The sequence below is a fragment of the Balaenoptera physalus genome (assembly GCF_965194825.1).
Source record: "Balaenoptera physalus genome assembly, chromosome: 1".
In the NCBI taxonomy this organism is placed as follows: Eukaryota; Metazoa; Chordata; class Mammalia; order Artiodactyla; family Balaenopteridae; genus Balaenoptera; species Balaenoptera physalus.
The window spans coordinates 1,228,382-1,250,142 of record NC_138882.1 but is presented as its reverse complement, the minus strand read 5'-3'; the positions used below and the strand labels follow the sequence as shown (position 1 = coordinate 1,250,142).

General features: G+C 44.9%; 1 long non-coding RNA gene across 1 annotated transcript; it reads left to right on the top strand.

Moving 5' to 3' along the window:
• Positions 1-6,902: 6,902 nt before the first annotated feature.
• Positions 6,903-20,516, top strand: LOC309663177. Its single transcript, XR_014265138.1, has 3 exons — positions 6,903-7,097; positions 16,959-17,095; positions 20,058-20,516. It is a non-coding gene; the product is annotated as an uncharacterized lncRNA (long non-coding RNA).
• The last annotated feature ends 1,245 nt before the right edge of the window (positions 20,517-21,761 follow it).

The window sequence follows — 21,761 nt, the reverse complement described above, 5'->3', positions numbered from 1 at the left end:
TCTTCCTGCCTTTTCCAGCTTCTGGGGGCTCCAGGCGTCCCCAGGCTCGTGGCTGCATCCCTCCCGTCTCTGCCTCTGTCTTCACGTGGCTTCTCCTCTGTGTCTGTGCCTCTCCTCTTTTGTCTCTCATAAGGACTCTCTCAGTTGTATTGAAGGCCACCCTAACCCAAGATGACCTCACCTTGAGATCCTTAACTACATATACAAAGACCCTTTTCCCAGATATGGTCCTGTTCACGTGTTCTCGGGGGACACATCTTTTGGGGCCAGCATTCAACCCATTACCTGTGTATAAAATAACCCTCGGGCTTCCCTGGTGGCACAGTGGTTGAGAATCTGCCTGCTAATGCAGGGGACACGGGTTCGAGCCCTGGTCTGGGAAGATCCCACATGCCGTGGAGCAACTGGGCCCGTGAGACACAACTGCTGAGCCTGCACGTCTGGAGCCTGTGCCCTGCAATGGGAGGGGCCGTGATAGTGAGAGGCCCACACACCGCGATGAAGAGTGGCCCCCGCACCACGATGAAGAGTGGCCCCCGCTTGCCGCAACTAGAGAAAGCCCTCGCACGAAACGAAGACCCAACACAGCTAAAAAAAAAAAACCCCTCATTTTAGGAGATTACCAAGGTCCCGTATAGACTGGCATAGACAGCAGCCATGTGGGTGGGGGTCTGGGGAGAATGAGGACCCTGGAATCACCTGGAAGGGATGAAGTCCTGGCTGCATTAGGTGAGCTCTTCCACCACGGGGCCCGTGGAAACAGCCACTCGACTCTGTCCGTGGAAAGGGACCCAGTGCCGAGTCCAGAAGTGGTTACCTTGCAAAGCTGGCTCTTTTGGGATTTCGTCATCAGTAGCATCATGTAACCAGTAACTACGGGCTTGGAGGAGTCACTCTCTGGCACATGATGACAGCACTAGTCACTTTAGGCTGATCAAGCCTAGAATAGGAATGTTTGAAGGAGAAGAGTTTGGGAGATTGCGAAGCTTGGTTGTCAAGGAAACTGAGCAGGTTTGTCAAGGAAACTTCTCCCTTAAACTGAAGGCAGGGCTGGGAGAACTGAACTCCAGAGATCTTGTAAAGGGGCTGCTCTGAAGCACCATCACCTGAGAGGTGGTCTCAGCGTGAACTGGGGTTTGAGAAAAGTGTGATGAGATTAAGCCTGACTTTCTGTGACAGCTGGGGAGGGGTTTGTAAAGCACCTTGGCTTTTAAGGCAGAAGTTTGTTGCTGGACAAAGTGTCTCCCAAAACTGGGCTGAAGCTCAAGCTGTCTCTTTCCCCTTCTTGTGACAGTCCAGGGCAGGTGGGTGTCAGGTCCCAGACTCTGTCCCCCTTGTTTCTCCTCCCTGCTTCCAGGTGAGGGCTCCAACCAGCAGGGTGGGGTGACCAGGTGGGCATTGTGCCCTCCGTCCTAGGATGCAGGCTGGCCAAGGCCCTCACCACCTCCACCCCTTCCCCTTGGTAACATGAGACACTGTGCCCCAGCTGTAAGGAGTGGGAAGGCTGGGAGGTGCAGGGTAGCTGTGAACAGGAAAAAGGGAAATGGGTCCTGATGGGTAGCTGTGCGGCCCTGCTGTGAGGGTCGCCCAGACGCTAGCGCACAGACTCTGGGTCCTGTGAAGGTTCGATGTTTTGTGGTTCTGGAAATCCTATAGGAGACGGTCCACAGCAGGTGACGCTAATGCTCTCAGTGGAGGTGGTGAAGCCAAAGATCTCAGTTCAGACTGAAGGTGCCGATGTACATACAGGACAAGACCATCTCGTGTGAATGGACTTCAGGCACGTTTAACGTGAATGCAGTCGTGTTAATGCCTAGCACCTTCTATCTTGTGCCTCTCCTCAGGGACCCCCTCCTCAGTTCCTGAGGATCCTGTAACTCCCGTACAGGGGGATGGAGAGTGGGCTCTGTCCAGTCTGAGCCCTGAGTTACCCTGCGTGTGAGTCTGCTCAGGACCGCCGTAACAAATACCACAGACTGTGCAGCTTGAATAACAGACCTATCATCTCCCAGTCCTGGATGCTGTCTGAGATCAAGGTGTGTGCAGGCTGGCTTCTCCTGAGGCCTCTCTACTTGGTGCTTAGACAGCCATCTTCTCCCCAGGTCCTCATGTGGTCTCCCCCTGTGCCTATCTGTGTCCTAATCTCTTCTTGTAGGACACCAATCCTATTGGATTAAGATCCACCCTAGTGACCTCATTTTTACCTTGATCGCCTCTTTAAAAATCCCATCTCCAAACACCGCCACATCCTGGGGTTCTGGGGGTTAGGGATTCAGCATGTGAATTTGGGGGGCATGGCTGAGCCTATCCCATCCTCCTTAGGAGCCAAGTGTGCCTCGGTCCTTCCTTCCCTCAAGTCACACGAGGTGATGGAGTGGCTCACGGAGAGGCCACTCGTGCAGAGTCTGTGTCCCAGCTGGGGAGCCCTTCTCTGCTCTCTCTGATCAGGCCGTGGCCGTGCCAGTCCGCTCCTGAGGTGAGCAGTTCTGGGGTTTTGTGCCGTGTCGCCTGGCCAGCTGAAGTGCTCATTGTCAGGGAACCCAGGAGCCAGCAGCCTCGTGGGGATGCCGGGGACTCTCAGGGCTTTGGCAGATGTCTCTCCCAGCAGATACCCTAGCGAAAGTGGGGAAACTTTTGGGGGATTACAGGTGGGGGAGAGTCACAGTCTCGTTTATGCTTCAGAAAGACCACATTGGGGTGGGATGTGAGGTGCACCGTGCGGGCAGGGAGTTCTGTCAGGGCCTGATGGAGGAACCAGGCACAAGATCGGGCTTGGGCCAGGACTGTGGGCGTAGAGGTGAATTAGTGTGGGAAGTGGCCACAGACTGCTGTCGAAATCTCGGCTTCCCTGTGCACCGACGCCAAACAGAAATACGGAGACAGGGATTTTGGAGGAAGAGAGAGATGTCTTTATTCTTCTGCCAGACAACAGGGAAGACACAGCCAGCTAGCGCCTCAAGAACTGGGCACCCCTCCTTGAGAATCAGGGAAGATTTTATACGTGGGGCTCTCGCAGTCCGGGGTATAGGATGAGGATCGAAGTAGTGAAGGTCTTGCATTCCTCCTTTCCTTTGCATTATTTCAAAACAGTCATAGTTGGCATCAGGCTGCCCGGTAATTGGGGTCCGGCAGTCTGGTAATTGCGTCCGTTTGCTTCTTGTTTATCGACCGGTGACCTTGTTTCTGAAATGCAAAAACTATAGGGGGTGACTTGTTATGAAGGGCGTATAGAATGTAAGTGCTGGACATAATAAGGTTAGGGAGTGAGAGGCAGGGGATGTAACTCACACAGAGTTAGGGGTGATGGGTGCTGAATGTAAATTACATAGTGTCAGGGAGTGAGGTTAGCTTTGTAAAGTACACATCTAGTTACTACAAATTAGTGACAAAGTAAAACAAGGAGTGATTAACTCTTTCAGGCCAGATTATGTTTCTTCTCTAGCCTATTCACTGTTCCCTTTGTTTTCCTTGTTCTCAGGGGAGGGAAAACTTCATTTCTATTTTTGCTGCAACAAGACTCTGGAGGAGCAGATGACAGTCAGTGGGGCACAAGGAGAGTGGGAGCCTGGGAGACCCCAGTGTTACCGAACGAAACTTGGGGCCGCTTGCCCGAGTGCAGTAAAGCCAGTCTACTGACACCGGGTGTGGTGAAGGGAAGTGCAGCTTTAATTGTAAGAGTGCCAATACAAGGAGGCCAGGTGGCCTGTGCTCTAAAACCCCAAACTCCCTGAAGGATTTCAGCAAAGGAATTTTAAAGGCCAAGTGAAGGAGGGGGTGTCGCAGGGTATGCGATCAGCTGGTGCACAATTCTCTGGTTGATGGTGAGGTAACAGGCGGTTAACATTATAAATTCTTAGGCACCAGAAGTTCCGGGGCTACCTGTTCAAGATCATCAGGTAGTTAATTTCTTCCGTTTGGTGGTGGTTTCAGCATCTGTAAAACAACTCAGGAAGCGTGCATCAGATACTGTTATCCAGGTACTTCAGAGAGGAGCTACAGCAGAGGATGTCGGGGAGGGGTCTGTGCTGGGAAGGCCCCGTAGGGTCCTGCTCGGTTACACTCGGTGCCTGGGCTTGGCAACCTGGGAAGGTGGGGCTGCTCCTGGGTGTGGGGAGCTGCAGGATCCCAGTCCTCTGAGGGGCCTGTTAGCCCCCAAGGTGAGATGGGGGTGCAGTGACTGGACAGAGGCGTCTGGCCTGCGAGAGGGGTCGAGGCTGGAAATGTCACGGGAATCATCGCAGGGAGGGAGAGGAAAGGCCAATGGGGGCAGGTAGGTCACAGCAGACTATGTGCAGGTGACTGCGGTCCTGTTGGAAGCAACTCAGAGCCAGAAAGGAGTGGCCGTCAGGCGCTCAGCTCCATTCTCTTGTTCCTTTGTAAAACCACTGTGTCAGAGTTTGAGACACTGCCAGTAGATGTCTGAGCCCAGTGCTGCCATGGCTTCATCAAAGGGGCCCAGGGGGAACACAGAACCACTGCAGACCCCGCCCATGTCCTCAGTAGGAATGAATCCCATCGGGGCTCCTGGGCTCACAGACTTGAGGGAACCTCTGTCCTCAGGACTGGTCTTCCTCCTTCCTCTCACCTGCTGGTCAGAGGCCCAGGCACCCCCAACCTGGCTCCACCCCCAGGGCCTGGATTCTGGGACAGCTTAGGGGTAAGCAAGACCCTCATGTTCCTTTATTTGCCTGGGGGCGAGAATGTCTTAAACGCTGCAATTGACTGATGATAGAGGGCTGAGTGTTTCCAGCAGGTATGGGTGGAAAGATGGGGCGTGAAGTTCCTGTGTCTGCAGGGTCTTCCCAGCGTGAAGATCTGTGTGTTTCCCCGGCCAGTCAACATCCGCCCAGGAAGCCCAGATCCAGCGTTACGAGGGCAGAGGCTCTCCCCTTGCTTATCTGTAACTTCCCGCTCCCACAGTGAGGAGCCTGGCTCCCACCATCTGCCAGTTATGTATGCATTGCTCCTTTCCAGGTTACACGTGCAGAGGTTTCAGAATTGTTAGCTACTACACCCTGGAAAGAACTTCGTAAAATGAAGCCCACTGTATATGTACGGTCCAGTTTGCCTTTAGTCTACAGATTCCATTCATTTCCAAAGGTAACTTAGGTCAGCACCTTTGATCCCATCCCCTACGGTGAGTTGTTTCCATATATTTCTAATACAGTTAGACTCTGTCACATAATGTATTCCATCCTGCAACACTCCTACATCCTAAATAACTAAATTTGAATAGATTATGATTGGCCCCTTGGGCTACACACATCTGTGGGTTTAGACAAATGCATAGTGACAGGTATCCATCCTAGAGTGTCACATGGAATACTTCAAACCCCCACCCCATGATCTGCTTATCATCTGTGTAGCTTTGCCTTTCCCAGAATGTCACCAATGGGGTCATACTGTGTGCAGCCTCCTCAGCCTGGATACTTTCACGTAGCAGTATATACTGAGGATTTATCCATGTCTTTCCATAGGCTGATGGTGCATTCCTTTCTGCTGAGTAGTATTCCACTGCATGTGTATGGGCGGAAAAACAATTTTCCCCCTACTTTTCTAGGTTCTTGGTTGAGGCCCCCCTGCCCCTGAAATAAAAAACAGATTACCAGGAGAAAAGCAGAAGTTTAACTACATGTATACCTTCTGAATACAGGGGGGATAGCAAGGAAAACTGAGTCACTCCCTGAAATGACCAAAACCATCCCCTTAAATACCTCTTCAGCTAAAAACAGAAGAAAGATGCTGGGGAAGGGGGGAAGACCACTTATGGCAGGTTATCATGCAAAGCACAGTAAACAAGGGTATGATTGTTTGCACATTTAAGTCAGGACTTCTCCATTGAAAAGAGTTATTTAAGATTTAATTATCCTTCCATTTTTGGTGCAAAGAGGGACATACCCTTATAAATGGAGACTTCTGTATTGTAAATGTCTTTCATAAAACAGCAATCTCAGTTTTCTGAGATATTTTTATTGGATATATTATTTTATTTTTGGCTGCATGGGGTCTTCGTTGCTGCGTGCAGGCTTTTCTCTGGTTGTGGTGAGCAGGGGCTACTTTTCTTTGCAGTGCATGGGCTTCTCATTGTGGCTTTTCTTCTCGCAGAGCACAGGCTCTAGGTGTGCAGGCTTCAGTAGTTGTGGCACACGGGGTCAATAGTTGTGGCTCGTGGGCTCCAGAGCGCAGGCTCAGTAGTTGTGGAGCACGGGCTTAGTTGCTCTGCGGCATTTGGGATCTTCCTGGACCAGGGCTCGAACCCGAGTCCCCTGCATTGGCAGGCAGACTCTTAACCACTGAGGCTCCAGGGAAGCCCCTTTTTTTCTTAAAGCAGAACAATAATCCTTATGCCAGAGAGACATATTTTGGGGTGGCATATTCTACTCACCTTGACATGGATGTACCCCAATTTGCTTATACATTCATCTTTTGAAGGATATCCTGATTTCTTCAAGTTTTTAGCCATTATGAAAGTGCTGCTGTGCATAATTGCATCCTTGTTTGCATTTGGACATAGATTTTCAAAGCAGTTGCCTGCATACTGGAAGCATGATTGTTGGATCCCAACGTGAGACTTGTTTAGTTTTGGAAAAAACTGCCAAATTGTCTTACAAAGTGGCTGCACATGCATCCCCCCAGCTATGAAGGAGAGCTCCTTTTGTTCCTCACCCTCTAGCAATTGGTATTTTCATATTTTTGGAGTTTAGCAGTGCTAAATAGGTATGCTGTGATATCTCATGATTTTAATTTGTAATTCCCTAATGGTATATGATGTTGAGCTTGTTTCTGTATGATTTTTACCATCTGTATATCCTTTTATGGCGGGATGTCTGTTCAGATCATGCTGTTCACGTTCATGCTTAGAGGAGCCCTGTCTCCTCAGGACCCGCTGGGGCTTCGGCTTCTGGGACACGCGGGGTCGAGTCCACGCTGACGGCAGGGCTTCAGGACAAGCTGGGGTTGAGTCCACACTAACAGAAGCCGAGTCTCCTCAGGACCCCCTGAGGCTTCAGCTTTGGGACACTGTGGGGTCCAGTTCATGCTGAGAGGAGCCTGGTCTCCTCAGGACCTGCCGGGAGGTGACACCACTGAGGGAAAAGGTGAGGAAATGTGGGGAGAAGGTTCCTGTGCGTTGCTGACCACTGAGGGTGTCTGTCTTCAGAGGACCCAGGAGAGGAAGGGCTTGATGTGGAAAACTGGGTTTTTGGCCGCTTTTGTGTGTGGTGTAGACAGAGTGCAGTGTTGTTCTTTGGCGAGTGGCGTCCGGTTTTCCCAGCACCGTTCATTGAGGGGACTGTCCTTTCCCTGGTGTATGTTCTTGGCTCCTTGCTTGTGAATTAACTGATCACATACCTGTAGGTTGGTTCCTGGGCTCTCTGCTCTGTTCCTCTGGTCTGTGCGCCTATTTTTGTGCCAATTCCACACTTTTTGGGGAATGTAGCTTCGTAATGAAGTGTGAAGTCAGGGAGCGAGATGCCTCCAGCCCATTCTCCTTCCTCAGGGTGGCTTTGGCTCTTCTGGGTCCTTTGTGGTTCCACACACATCTTAAGATTGTTTGCTCTGTTTCTATGGAAAGTGTCTTTGGACTTTTGGTAGGGATTGCGTTGAAGGTGTACATTAATTTGGCTAGAATGCATATTTTTTAAAATTAAAAAAAAATTTTGGGCCACACCATGTGGCATGCAGGATGCGGGATCTTAGTTCCCCAACCAGGGATCGAACCTGCGCCCCCTGCAGTGGGAGCGCAGAGTCCCAACCCCTGGACGGCCAGGGAAGTCCCACCTTAGAATGCATATTTTCACACTATTCTTTTTACCCATGAGCACGGGGTATCTTTCCATTTATTTTTGTCTGTTCAGTTTCCTTTATCAGTGTCTTCCAGTTTTCAGTGTGCAGGTCCTTCACGTCCTTGGTTAAATTTACTCCTAGTTATCTTTTTGGATGCAATTGTAAGTGGGATTTTTTTAAAAAATTCTTTTTCTGATGGTTCATTATCAGTGTATAGAATCACAAATGATTTTTGTGCATTGATTTTTCTTTCTTTTGTATCCTGCAGCTTTACTGAATTCATTTTTTAGTTATAACAGTTTTTTGTTGGTTGAATGTGGAAAACTAGAATTCAGAAATCCCACTGTTTCAACTATATCTAGGTCATCCACAGCACCCAAGACATAGTGGCTCCCAATATAATCTTCCCACGGTGCCTCTTGTAGTATGTGGCCTCCTACAAGGGTGATTGGCATCACCACTGTGGGTGAGCTGGATCTGGGTAGAGCTTGGCCTCTATAACAAAGTTTGATGTCTGTATTTCTGGCGTGGTACGACATGGTTGTTTGATAAGCACTTTATTTTCTAGTAAATTTCAAGTGTATAAAAAACTTCAAATAGCAGTATCAAGTTTTCCACATTCACAAAATACACCAGTTTGTTTTACCCTGTGAGAGTGGGAGGGCCACTCTCCCAGGGAACCAGCACACAACCCCAAAATGGGGAATAATTATGGTTTCCACGTTATAATCCTATCCCCAGACCTGCTTCAACTTTCACCAGCTGCCCCAGCTTTGTGGAAACGTATTTTTCCATTCGAATCCAGTTTTCTTTTCTTGGAACCATCACTGGGGCTTTTCCTCACTTTAAAAACCTTGCTGGATTTAAAGTGCACAAGATGAGCATGATCTGGGTGGTTTTTCTGTATGGCTTCTTTCACTTAGGATGTTTTCAATGTTTATCCACATTGTAACATTGATCATTATTTCATTCATTTTTCCATTGTGATTAAAAACACATAACATTTACCACTTAAACCATTTATTAAAGCTTTTTAAAAAAATTTATTTTATTTTATTTTTTGGCTGTGTCGGGTGTTTGTTGCTGTGTGCAGGCTTTCTCTAGTTGCGGCGAGCGGGGGCTACTCTTAGTTGCTGTGTGCAGGCTTCTCATTGCGGTGGCTTCTCTTGCGGAGCACGGGCTCTAGAGCGCAGGGTCAGTATTTGTGGCGCATGGGCTTAGTTGCTCCACGGCATGCGGGATCTTCCAGGACCAGCGCTTGAACCCATGTCCCCTGCATTGGCAGGCGGATTCTTAACCACTGTGCCACGAGGGAAGACCCATTTAAACCATTTTTAAGTGTACAGTGCTATGGCGTTAACTACATTCACATTGTTGTAAAAATATCCTCACCATCCACCTCCAGAACTTTATTTTCCCCATGTGAAACCATAGCCATTAAGCACTAACTCACCTCAACCTCTGGCAACCTTATTCTACTTTGTCTTTGAATTTGACTTATCTGGATACCTCATACTAGTGGAATCATAGAACGTTTGTCCTTTCTGTGTCTGGCTTGTTTCACTTAGCATGATAACTTCAAGGTTCATCACATTGCAGCATGTGTGAGAATTACCTTAGTTTTAAAGGTTGAGTCATATTCCATTGTGTATATACTACACTGTACTTATCCATTCATCTGTTGAAGGATGTGTTGTGTTGCTTCCACCTTTTGGCTATAGTGAATAATGTTGCTATGAATATGGGGTACAGATATCTGTTCCAGTCCTTGCTTTCTAATATTTTGGGTGTACACCCTGGAGTGGAATCAAGGGATCATACATTTTCCATGTTTTTGAGGAGCCACCATACAGTTTTCCACAGTGGCTGTATAATTTTACTTTATTCCTTTATATGACAGAATAATGCAGCTTATGTGTCTACCTTATTTTGCTTATCTGTTTACCTGCTGATGGACATTTAAATCTTTTCTACCTTGGGCTACTGTGAACAGTGCTGCTATGAATAATTGGTGAACAAGTTTTTGTTTGAACACCTGTTTTCAATTTTTTGGGAATATGTCTAGGAGTGGAGTTGTTGAACCACATGGTAATTATATTTTATATTTTTGAGTAAATGCTAAAGTTCTGTACATATAGACTGCACCATTGTACATCTCCACAAGTAACTTTTAAGGGTTCTAATTTCTCTACATTGTTGCCAACATTTGTTATTTTTATTTATATATTTAAAAATTTATTTTTATTCTAGTGTGTGTGAAGGGGCATCACATCGTGGCTTTAATTTGCATTTTCATCATGACTACTGATGTTTGACATCTTTTCATTTCCTTGTTGACCATTTGTATGTCTTGCCTGAAGAGCAGTCCATGCAAGCCATTTGTCTGTTTCAAAAATTTTATTGTTTGTCTTTTTGTTGATGAGTTGTAAAAGTCCTGGGTATATTCTAGGTAAAGAGTCTTATCAGATATACAACGTGCCAATATTGTCTTCCATTCTGTGGGCTGTCTTTTTACTTTCTGGATAGCCTCTTTTGATGCACAAAGGTTTGTAATTTTGAGGAAATCCAATTTGTCTATTTTTCCCTTTCATTTCTTATGCTTTACTGTCAAATCTAAGAAACCATTGCTAAATTCATGGTCAAGAAGATTTAATTCCTTGGTTTATTTGAGAGTTCATACAGTCATCCCTCGGCACCCACTAGGCCAGGCTTTAGGTCTTGGGTTGAGTCAGTGTGAGGGTTCATGGACCATGGTTTAGGGTTATGGGTCATTGTTGGAGAGTCATGGTAGAGGGTTGTGGTTAAAGGGTCAGGGTCGGGGATTAGAGTTTAGGGGTCAGGGGCGAGGGTCTAGGGGTCTGGGGCTAGGGTTGTTAGGGGGTTAAGGTTAGAAGTTAGGGTTCTTAGGGTAAAGGTTAGAGTTATGTTTAAGCACAATTGGCCCTCATTGCCCTCCCCTCTCCCTCTCTCTGAAGCCTCCAGAATGGATAGGCCTTGCCCAGGGTCAGACAGGAGTCAGGGAGCTGAGGTCAATAACTGTTTTTCTGGCCTCCCTTCCCTCAGTCCTGGGCTCTGAGAGAAGAATGAAATGTCTGTTCTTGTCTCGGACTGTTTCTTACCCAACTCAACCTCTGTCAAGGATTGGGGAGGGTGTCAGAAGTCATGCATGGTTTCCTTCTGCCCTCCTACCTGGGAAGGTTGATGCTGGCCCTACTCTGCCTGGGCAGCCCCAGGTTCCAGCACAGCCCAGACAGCAGGGCACTCAGTGGACATGTGTGGATTTATACAGGACTGGGTGCAGTGACCTGCCAGCCCCCAGATGTTGCCTTCTTAAGGGCTGGTGGGGCCCTCCTGACACTGGAGGCATCCTTTGTCCCATCTGAGTGGGCATGAATAGATGATCAGGTCTCAGGCAGGACAGCCCTTGACCTCTGACTATCCAGGCAGGCATCTGTGGTCCTCTAGCTCAGTCCAGCCTGGGCATTGCCAGGCCCTCATGTATAGTTACAGAGCTGACCGTGATGCCGGGCAATTCAACAGCTCCCTAGGCAGTGTAGACATTCCTTTGAGAAGTTTCAACTACCAACATCCATGTGGTTGAGAAAAAGGCCTCCCCCTCACAGCCTCATAGGCTGCCAAGAGAAGTAATAATCCTCTAAACATTGGAATGTGTCCCTGACACAACAGCCATACAGGAGACCATGGCCCTGAAATCCTTTGTCCTTTCAGTCATTAGAAACTTTTGACATTCATATTCATTAAGAATCAAAGATATGGGAGCACCTGGACCTCACAATGGGAGGTTCACACTGAGACTGCATTGTCTTAGAGAGCCATATGCATCCATGTGGCCTCTGGAAAGCCTGCCAATTATGGGTTCCATGGCATGGAATAATTCTTGAGCCTCCCATTACTTCATTGCACAAGAGTTTCCTTACCACCCTAGCATTTGGTTTCTTCACTTAGTAAATGAGAGAGAAGAAACTGGAAAATGAGCAGTATTGTTTTTCAGGGATGGGCAATTAATATGGCCAGGGAGATGGCATAACTCAAGGGCTCCCACCTCTCAGGGGCAGGAATGAGATCTGTGTGTCTTCTGAGGGCACATGGGCTGTTTTGGGCCCACCTCTGAGATGTGAGGACCTGATGCCCAAGGAAAGAGACTTGAGTTTACCACCACCAACGATCCTGACTTGTCAGCAAGTGAAAGAACTTCTTGCAGTCTTGGGAGGGCAGTAAGAGCACTGGATGAGTAGCTGCAGCCCCTGACCCTGAGTTGAACCCCTTTCTTCCTTTTGTGTCAGATTCTGTGCTGTGCAGTGAGCTGTCATTGACTTAGAATCTGTTGCTTTCTGCCAGCCAGCATCTGTTCTCAGGCCCAAGTGCCTCAGTTTTCCTTTGGGAATTACATCTCACCTGCTTCCAGTCCAAACAGTTGCAGAAGGATGACCCCATGTTCCACCCAGCTTGAAGATGGGTTTACAACCCACGTCTAGTCAGTCCCATTTTCCATCTTCTGGTGATGGGTCAAGGATGAGAATGCAACCCAAGCCAGATCAAAGGCATTTAAAACCATGACTTTCTTGGAACCCAAGAAAAGGAGAAACTCTTTCTTGGAAAATGGATGGTGAGTGGTTGTCAGCCTAGAATTGCTGTTGGCCCAAGGGCAATGAGAGAGCCTGTGCCTGTGAATGGGGTCCCCCAAAGGCACTGAGCAGGACAAAGTTTTGGAGAGAAGCAAGGTCACACTGAGATAGTGTGAGCCACTGGACCTACCAGGTCCAAACCCATTCTTTAACTTGCCACTTGCAAGTATTAATTTATTTCTACCCTTACAATAAATACTAACTTATTTTACTTCAGTAAGTGTGTCCAGTCGTTGGGAAAAGAAAAATTCGTAGTTGATACATCTGAATCAATAATCCCTGATCCTTCCTCAGGTGTCCTCACTGGGTAGGCATGGCTGGGGGAGATGAAGATTCTGGGTGGGACCAGATATTAGTGGAGCTGCCAAACAGCTCTGCCCCTGTTCCTTCCCTGTCCCGGGAGAGGGAAACCCTGGGACAGTGATAGGATAACCAGTATGGGGAAGAGGTTCCTCAGTGATTAATTGGCCTTTTTGTATTTTCCTTAATTTAGTGTTCATTTTGGTAATGTGTTTTTACAAAGAAATCACCCGTTTCTTCTAGATTTCCAGTTTGTTACAGTAGGTTTCTCTTATTTGACGTTTAATTTTTCCTGTCTAATTTTCTACAGAATCATGACAAATAATGAACAAATATTGATACTCTATTATTAATCGAAGTCCCTATTCATGTTCCCTTTGTTATACCTTTCCTTGTTCCAGGATCTCAAAGGACATGGGGTCATCATATCTATTTAGTCTCTTCTGGGCTTTGACAGTTGCTCAGACTCTCCTTGTTTCCATGACCTTGACAGTGTGGAGGAGGACTGGTCAGGTATTTTACAGACTGCCGGGCACTGGGATTTGCTTGGTGTTTTTGTTGTGGTTAGACTTGGCTTTGAAAAAGCAGATCACAGAGGTGAAGTGCTTCCTCTTCACTGTATGTCAAGAGGACAGTCTCTCAAGGGAACTTCTCACTTATATTCTCAACTTTGGTCACCTAGCTGAGGTAGTGTTTGTCAAGTGTTCCCACAGTGAAGTTAATTTTTTCCCATGTCCATCCTGTGTGTCTTATTTAGGAGGAAGTCATAATGCAGAACCCACACTTGAGGAGAGAGGGGTTAGCTTCACATCCTTGATGGACAGCTGAGTGGCTATATAAATTGTTTAGAAGCTTTCTGCATAGGAGATTTCTTTTTAACACCGTTCATCAAAAACTATGTAATTTATTTTTACCAGTTTGGGTACGTGAATAATTATTGTAAACTTTTGGTTATAATCCAGTGCTACATTATAAGACTGCTTAGTTAATTCTTGCTTTGGCTGTTGAGAGCTTTTTCCATTTGCTCCTGTTTTCATTTTACATAATTTCTCTTTTGTGGGTTTTTAAAATTTTTGGTACTTCTTTACTTTCTGATATTTTAAGATTATCCTGCTTCATATATTTACTGTCTCAGTCCTAGTATCAGCCCTTTCTTCAAAGAGCCCTTGTTCCTTTTATTAGAGAATGGTATTAAAAACGTACATGTGGGAGCTAAATATGCTCAGCTGACAGTGCATGGAAATATATGCAAGTATCCCAGCTTATGCATACACACATAATTATAAAGATTTCCATGTGGAACTATGTGCAGGCTAAAGAGAGTTTATACTGATATCTCCAACCGGATCTGTTATGACATGGATATTGTAACCTTCTCCCTTTGTTTGACTGTAACTTCACACTCCAGTGGTAAGAAACCTGGCTTCCACCATTTGTCATTTATTAAATTCAGTGCTTGTTCCATTCAATTACTGATATAGTAGTTTCAGTAGTATTAGCTACTACCCCTCATGGAAAGAACATAGAGACCACTGTGTATGTATGACACATTTTGTCTTTGGCCTACAGATTCTGTACATTTCCAAAGTTAACTTAGGTCAACCCATTTGTCCCACTACCAACAGTGAGTTTTTTCATACATTTCTGAATCAGATTCTTTGTTACATTCTGTATTCCAGTCTTTGACACTCCCATATCCTAAGCAGCTAAGTTTGAATAGATTGTAATTTACTTGTTGGGTTGTAAAAATCTGTGGGTATAGACAAATGCATAGTGACAGGTATTCACCACTAAAATATCATATGGACTATTTCAACCACATATTCTATACATTGTTTACCATGTCAGTTTTGCCTTTTCTAGAATGTCATATAAATGAGGCCATACAGTGTGTAGCACTTCAGACTGGATTCTTTCACTTAGCAATGTAAGTTAGATGTATCTATTTTTTTTTTTGCACGGGTTGATGATCCATTCCTTTATATCTCTGAATACTATTGCATTGCATGTATATTAGAGGAAAAATAATTTTCCCTCTACCCTTCTATGTTCTTTATTGAGATCTCCCTTGTAATGAAAAAGAGAGGAACTAGAGAAAACAATCAGAAGTTTAATATATACCATGCATACCTCCTGTATACTTGAAAGATACCCAGGAAAACTGAGTCACTCCCTGAATTGGCCCAAGCCGTTACCTTAAATGCTATCTTCTGCTGAGAACAAAAGAAAGATGTTAGGGAATGGAAGAAGCCATTTAAAGGAGGTTATTAGGCAAAGCACAGTAAACAAGGGTATGGTTGTTACACAGATTTACATCCAGGCCTATTTCATTGACAAGGTTTTTTTATAAAAAAACATTTATTTATTTGGCTGTGCCAGGTCTTAGTTGCGGCCTGTGGAATCTTTAGTTGCAGCATGTGGGCTCTTAGTTGCAGCATGCGGGATCTAGTTCCATGACCAGGAGTTGAACCCTGGCCCCCTGCATTGGGAGCATGGAGCCTTAGCCACTGGACCAGCAGGGAAGTCCCAACAAGCTTTTCTTGATATTTAGTCATCATTCAATTCCTGGTCCAGAGAGGGACAAACCCTTACAAATGGAGATATCCTTAATAAATGTAAATTTACCTCATAAAAGGGCATTTTCTACTTGGCTTTGAAAGATTCTCCTGGGTCTGCTCTTTCTTATTAATCAGTCCAAAATAATCCTTTTGTCAAATGGGCATATTTTGGGGTGGTGTATTCTGCTCTCCTTGACATGTATGTGCCCTAATTTGCTTATGAATTCACCTACAGAAGGACATCCTGATATCTTTAAGTTTTTAGCCATTATGGATAGAGCTGCTGTACATTACTTGATGCTAGTTTGGGTTTGAACACAGTTTTTTAAAGCACTTGTCTAAATACAAGAGGTACACTTCTTGGATCCTAAGGTGAGACTTTTTAGATTTGGAAAAAATTGCCAAACTGTCTTCCAAAGTTGGTTGTACATGCATTCCACCAGCATCTTGAGTATATTCTTGTATGCTTATTTACTGCCTGTTTATCTTCTTGGGCCAGGTGTGTGTTTCAATCTTTACCAAATTTTAATGGCATTGGCATAATTTGAGTACAAATCCTTTATCAGATATGTGCTTTGGAAATAGTTTCTTGCAGTTTGTGGTTTGTCTTCCGGTTTTCTGAATAAGGTCACCAGACCCAAAGTCATGTAGATTATCTTTTTTTTTCTAGGATTTTTTATAGTTTGGTAATTTAAATTTGTCTATGGGCAATTTTGAGTGAATTTTGGTTTAAGTTGTAAAGTTTGTGTCTAAATTCATTTCATTACATATGGTTTGTAATTAATTGCTCCTTAACCATCTTTTGAGAAGATACAGTGAGATACTTGGCTCCATTTCAGTTTGGATTTCCAAACTTAGTATATACAGCAGAACTGCCTTCCGGATGAGGCCTCTGGGTTTGTGAGTGCAGCACTCCCGGCACTTCTCTGACGTCCCACAGGGGGCGCCGAACCCACCTGTCTGACCCTGGGGGCACAGGTGCACCCTGCCCACAGACTTTGCTCTGTGACAAGCAGACAGGAGCTTTGTCTCCTGTCAGGGCTTAGGCTTCTGGACCATGAGGCATTGTCCACACTGACAGCAGCTGGGTTTTCTCAGGAACCACTGGTGAGGAGACTCCACAAGAGGAAAAAACGAGCAAGTGTGGAGAATCTTCCTGTGCAGCTGACTGCTGGGTGGGTGGGGTGCTTCTTCAGGGGACTCAGGAGAGAAAGGGTTTAATGTGGAATACTGTGCACTTTTAGTTAGTTTTATGTGCAGTGTAGATGGTGACCAGTGTCGTTCTTTGGGGTCTGGTGTCTAGTTTTCCTGGCACTGTTTGTTGATGGCTTTGGATAGAATAAACATTTTAATAATTGTAATTTTTCTGATGCATGAGCATGGAATATTGTTTTCTATTGTGTCTTCAATTTCTTTATCAGTGCTTTATAGTTTTCTGAGTATAGGTCTTTCATGCCCTTGGTTAAATTTATTCCTAAATAGTTTGTTCTTTTTGATGGAATTGAAAATGGGATTGTTTTCTTAATTTTTCTTGTTGGTGTTCATTATTAGTGTATAGAAACAAAACTGATTTCTGTATATTGATTCCATATTTTGCAACTTTACTGAATTTATTTTTTAACATATTTTTTGAAGTAATGTGAAAAATTGTAATACTAAAATCTCACAGTTTCTACTGCACCCCAGGTAATCCACAGGACCCAAGACATGGTAGCTACTAATATACTCTTCCCACGGTGCCTCTTAATACCATGTGGACTCCTACAAGGGAAATAAGTATCACAACTTTGGTTGAACTTGGTCTGGGTAAGTCTTGGCCTCTATAACAAAATTTGATGTCTGTCTTGTCTGATTTTCTGGCATGATGCTGACACGGTTGTCTAGAAAAGTAATTTACTTACCAGTAATTTAAAATGTACAGAAAAGTTTCAGTAATGGCCAAAAGTACTCACATTTGCCACCTCACACAAAATGCTCAGTGTGTTTTGCCCAAGGAACCAGCACATAACCCCTAAATGAGGAAATCCTGATGTCTACATTATAATTTAATACTCAGCCCCACTTCAACTTTCACCTGCTGTCCGAACTGTATGAAAATGTCTTTTTCCATCCTGATCCAGTTTTCTTTTTCTGGAACCATTACTGAGTTTCCCCCTCATTTGGACAGCCTTGATGGATTTGAAGCAGACAAGATGAGCATGGGATCTAGGTTGCCTTTTCTGTATGGCTTTTTTTCACTAAGAATGTTTTTAATGTTCATTTTTGTAACAAATATCAGCACTACACTTTTTTTCATTGTCATTAAAAATACAAAACATGGCTTTAACATTTAATTCTTTTTATGTATACAGTTTTGTGGTATTAACTACCTTCATATAGGTGCACAAACAAGTTAACTAACATGTGTACCTCCTGTGTGCATGGGAGATACCCAGGAAATTGAGTAACATCTTGGAACAGCCCAAGACATCACCTTAAATACCGTCTTCATCTAAAAGGAAAAAAAGGAAGGCTATAGTTGTTTCTGTCTACATTCATTTGATTGTATATGGTTTCCAATTGATGTTGTATAACTAGTTGTGGAGAAGTCATGGGATAGTTGGCTCCATTGCAGTTTGAATTTCCAAATTTAGTGCATTCTGCAGGCTTGATACAAGGTTTACAAACTTCATATTGGATCAGGACATCCCATGGTGTAACTGGTATTAATGGTTTGCTCAACAATTAAAGTTCTGTGTGATATGAATTCATCCTGGAGTAATCCAGGTTAGTTTCTGTTATACATTTGTCCCAGGATGAAAGGACAAGAGAAATAAGGCCTAATTTATAAAAGTGCCTTCAAACTAATTGATACTGAAGTATAGTTGACTTACAATGTTGTGTTAATTTCTGCTGTACAGCAAAGTGATTCATATATATATATATATACATACATATATACATATTTTTCATATTTTTTTCCATTATGGTTTATTACAGTGTATTGAATATAGTTCCCTGTGCTGTACAGTAAGACCTTGTTTATCCATCCTATATATAATAGTTTGCATCTACTAATCCCAAACACCCAATCCATCCCTCTCCCCTGTCTTCCCCTTGACAACCACAAGTCTGTTTTCTATATTTGTGAGTCGGTTTTTGTTCTGTAGATAGGTTCATTTGGGTCTCATTTTATAATCCACATATAAGTGATATCATATGGTATTTGTCGTTCTCTGTCTGCCTTACTTCACTTTGTATGATAATCTCTAGTCCCTTCCATGTAGCTGCAGATGGCATTATTTCATTCTGTTTTATGGCTAAGTAATATTCCATTGTATATATGTATCACATCTTCTATATCCATTCATCTGTTGAGGGACATTCAGGTTGCTTCCATGTCTTGGCTATTGTGAATAGTGCTGCTGTGAATACTGGGGTGCATGTATCTTTTCGAATTATAGTTTTGTCTGGATATGTGTCCAGGAGTGGGATTGCTGGTTCATATGGTAATTCTATTTTTAGTTTTTGAGGAACCTCCATACTGTTTTCCATAGTGGCTGCATCAATTTACATTCCCACCAGTAGTGTAGGAGGGTTCCCTTTTCTCCACACCCCGTCCAGCATTTATTTATAGACATTTTAATGATGGCCATTCTGACCACTATGAGGTGATAACTCACTGTAGTTTTGATTTGCATTCTCTAATAAATAGCGATGTGGAGCATCTTTTCATGTGCCTATTGGCCATCTGTATGTCTTTGGAGAAATGTCTATTTAGACCTTCTGCTTATTTTTTGATTTTTTTTCTTTTTTGAGTTGTATGAGCTGTTTGTATATTTTAGAATTAGGCCCTTGTTGGTCGCATCATTTGCATGTATTTTCTCCCAAACAGTTAGCACAGGTTCTGGAACGACTGGATACCTACATGCAGAAGAATAAACTTGGATCCTTACCTCCCCTCACCCCGTATACAAAAATCAATGCAAAATGGACCAAAGGCCTAGATGCAAGAACCAAAATTATAAAACTCGTAGAAGAAAACATGAGAGTAAATCTTCATGACCTTGGATTTAGTCATGATTTCTTAGATCTACCAAAAGCACAAACAACAAAAGACAAAATAGATGAATTGGACTTCCTCAAAATGAAAAACTGTTGTGTATAAAAGGAGCAAGGAATAAGATAATCCACCATGCAAAATGGCACAAGATGTTTGTAAACCATGTATCTGATAAAGGACTGTAGCCCACCAGCCAAGCCCCCGGTGGTCCAGTGGAGTGTCTGTGCGGCCCCGCCCGTCCTCGGTGATCAGGGGATCTCAGGCCCCACAGCACCCGAGGGGTGGATACTGGTCATCCTCTGCACCCTCAAGGAGTGAGCGCTGGATGGTCTTGAGCCCAGATGCACTCCCATTACTGCCCTCAAAGGCTGAAGCCTTCAGCATGCCTCTAAAAGGACACAGAGTATTTGCAAGTCTTTGAGAACCAAGAGAACCATCTTCACTTTTCTGAAAAGGGCATCTTATTATTTCACAGCATGACCATTTTCAGTCTGGCTCTCGGGGTGCCCTCCCACCTTCTTTATTTCTTTGAAAGTGGCCATGGTTGTTTGGCTGTCCCCAATCCCCATACCAGGTGACAAGGCCAGTGGGGCCAGATCCTGGTGGTCCTTAGCTTCGTTGGAGACTAACCCAGACTCTCAGCCTGAGATTGAACGTGGATGCCCCTGCTTCTCACCACCACCGATCCTCATCTCCTCCCCTCTCTCTTTTCCTCTTGCTTTTCAGTCTCAGATTTACCTGATGGTCACCACTCACAGTTCCCGCAGAGCCCAGAGATTTCTCCTTGAAGGAAAGGTTCTGGAAAACCAGAGGGATAAATAAAGAATGCAGCTGATTCCCGCCTTGTGCTGACACCCAAGAAGATGAGGAGAGTGAGTGTTTTCTCATTAGAATTTTAAATCCTCCAAGTAATAGATCATTGGGGGGGCATCCTGTGTCTTCCTGCTCATTCTAATAATGTCATTCCTGAATTTTAATGTGGTAAATAATTTAAATCATAAATATGCTGAGGGGGAGATCCATTTAAAAAATGTTAGAGGTAACTCCAAGGGATTTACAACAAACAAGGACACAGAACCCTGTGTCCAGACGCTGGCTGAGAGATTCCTACCCTGAGCCGCAGTCCCCTGGAGGGCAGAGTGGCCATGACTCTCCTCCCACAGGTGAGCCTACACAGGCACATCCCACGTGGGACCACTGCATCGCAGAACCTTAGAGTGGCCAATGGCAGGCAGCTGGCTGGAGATGCGGACAAGCGAAAACTGCCCAGCAGCCTGGGACAACCCCGGGGTGAGGCCTTAGTAAGGGCCAGTGTCAGAGCCTCAGAGATAACTTGAAGAGACAGTTCAGGCTGTTAGGGACATCATCAGAGATGTACTTAGGGACATACTCAGGGCCTTAGTTATGGACAGGATCGGGGCATTATTTAATGACAGCTTAGACTATAAGGGACAGCGTCAGGGCCTAAGTTAGAGATAACGTGAGAGCCTTAGTTAGACACAATTCAGGCTGTTACTTAGGGATATCTTCAGGGCCTTAGAGCCAGCATCATGGCCATAATTAGAACAAGTGTCAGGGTGTTAGTTAGGGTCAAATCTAGGGTGTTAGTTAGGGAAAGAGTCCGGTCATTAGTTACAGACAGTGTCAGGGTTTTAGGTAGGGACAGTGGCAAGTCCTTAGTTAAGAAGAGTGTCAGGGCCTCACTTAGGGGCAGCGTCAGGATGTTAGTTAGGGAGAGTCAGGACATTAGAATGTCAGGTTCTGAGGTAGAGACAGCATCAGGGCCTTAGTTAGGGACGGCGTCAGAGACTTACCTAGGGACATATTCAGGGCCTTAGTTATGGACAGGATCAGGGTGATACTGAGGAACACCTAAAGGTACTAGGGACATCTTCAGGGCCTCAATTAGGGATAGCATCAGGGTGTTAGTTAGGGAAAGAGTCAGGTCATTAGTCACAGACAGTTTTAGTGCCTCAGGTAGAATCGGCATCAAGGCCTTAGTTAGGAAGAGCATCAGGGCCTCAGTTAGGTTCAGCATCAGGACGTTAGTTAGGGCCAGCAACAGGGCCTTAGTTAGGGACAGTGTTGTCAGGCCCTCAGAGATAACTTGAGGGCCTTAGTAAGAGACAGGTTAGGCCGTTAGTTAGGGACACTTCAGAGACATTCTTAGGGATATATTCAGGGCCTTAGTAATAGAATCAGGGTGTTATTTTGTCACCGCTTAGGCACTAAGGGGCAGCATCAAAGCCTAAGTTAGGGAGGGTGTCAGCGTCTTGGGGATAGTGTTAGGGACTTTGTAAGTTATAACTTAGGCCATTAGCTAGGGACAGTGTCAGGGACTTATTAAGGGCAGTGTCAGAGACTTAATGAGGGACATCTTCAGGGGCTTAGTTATGGACAGGATCAGGTCCATACTTGGGACCAGTGTCA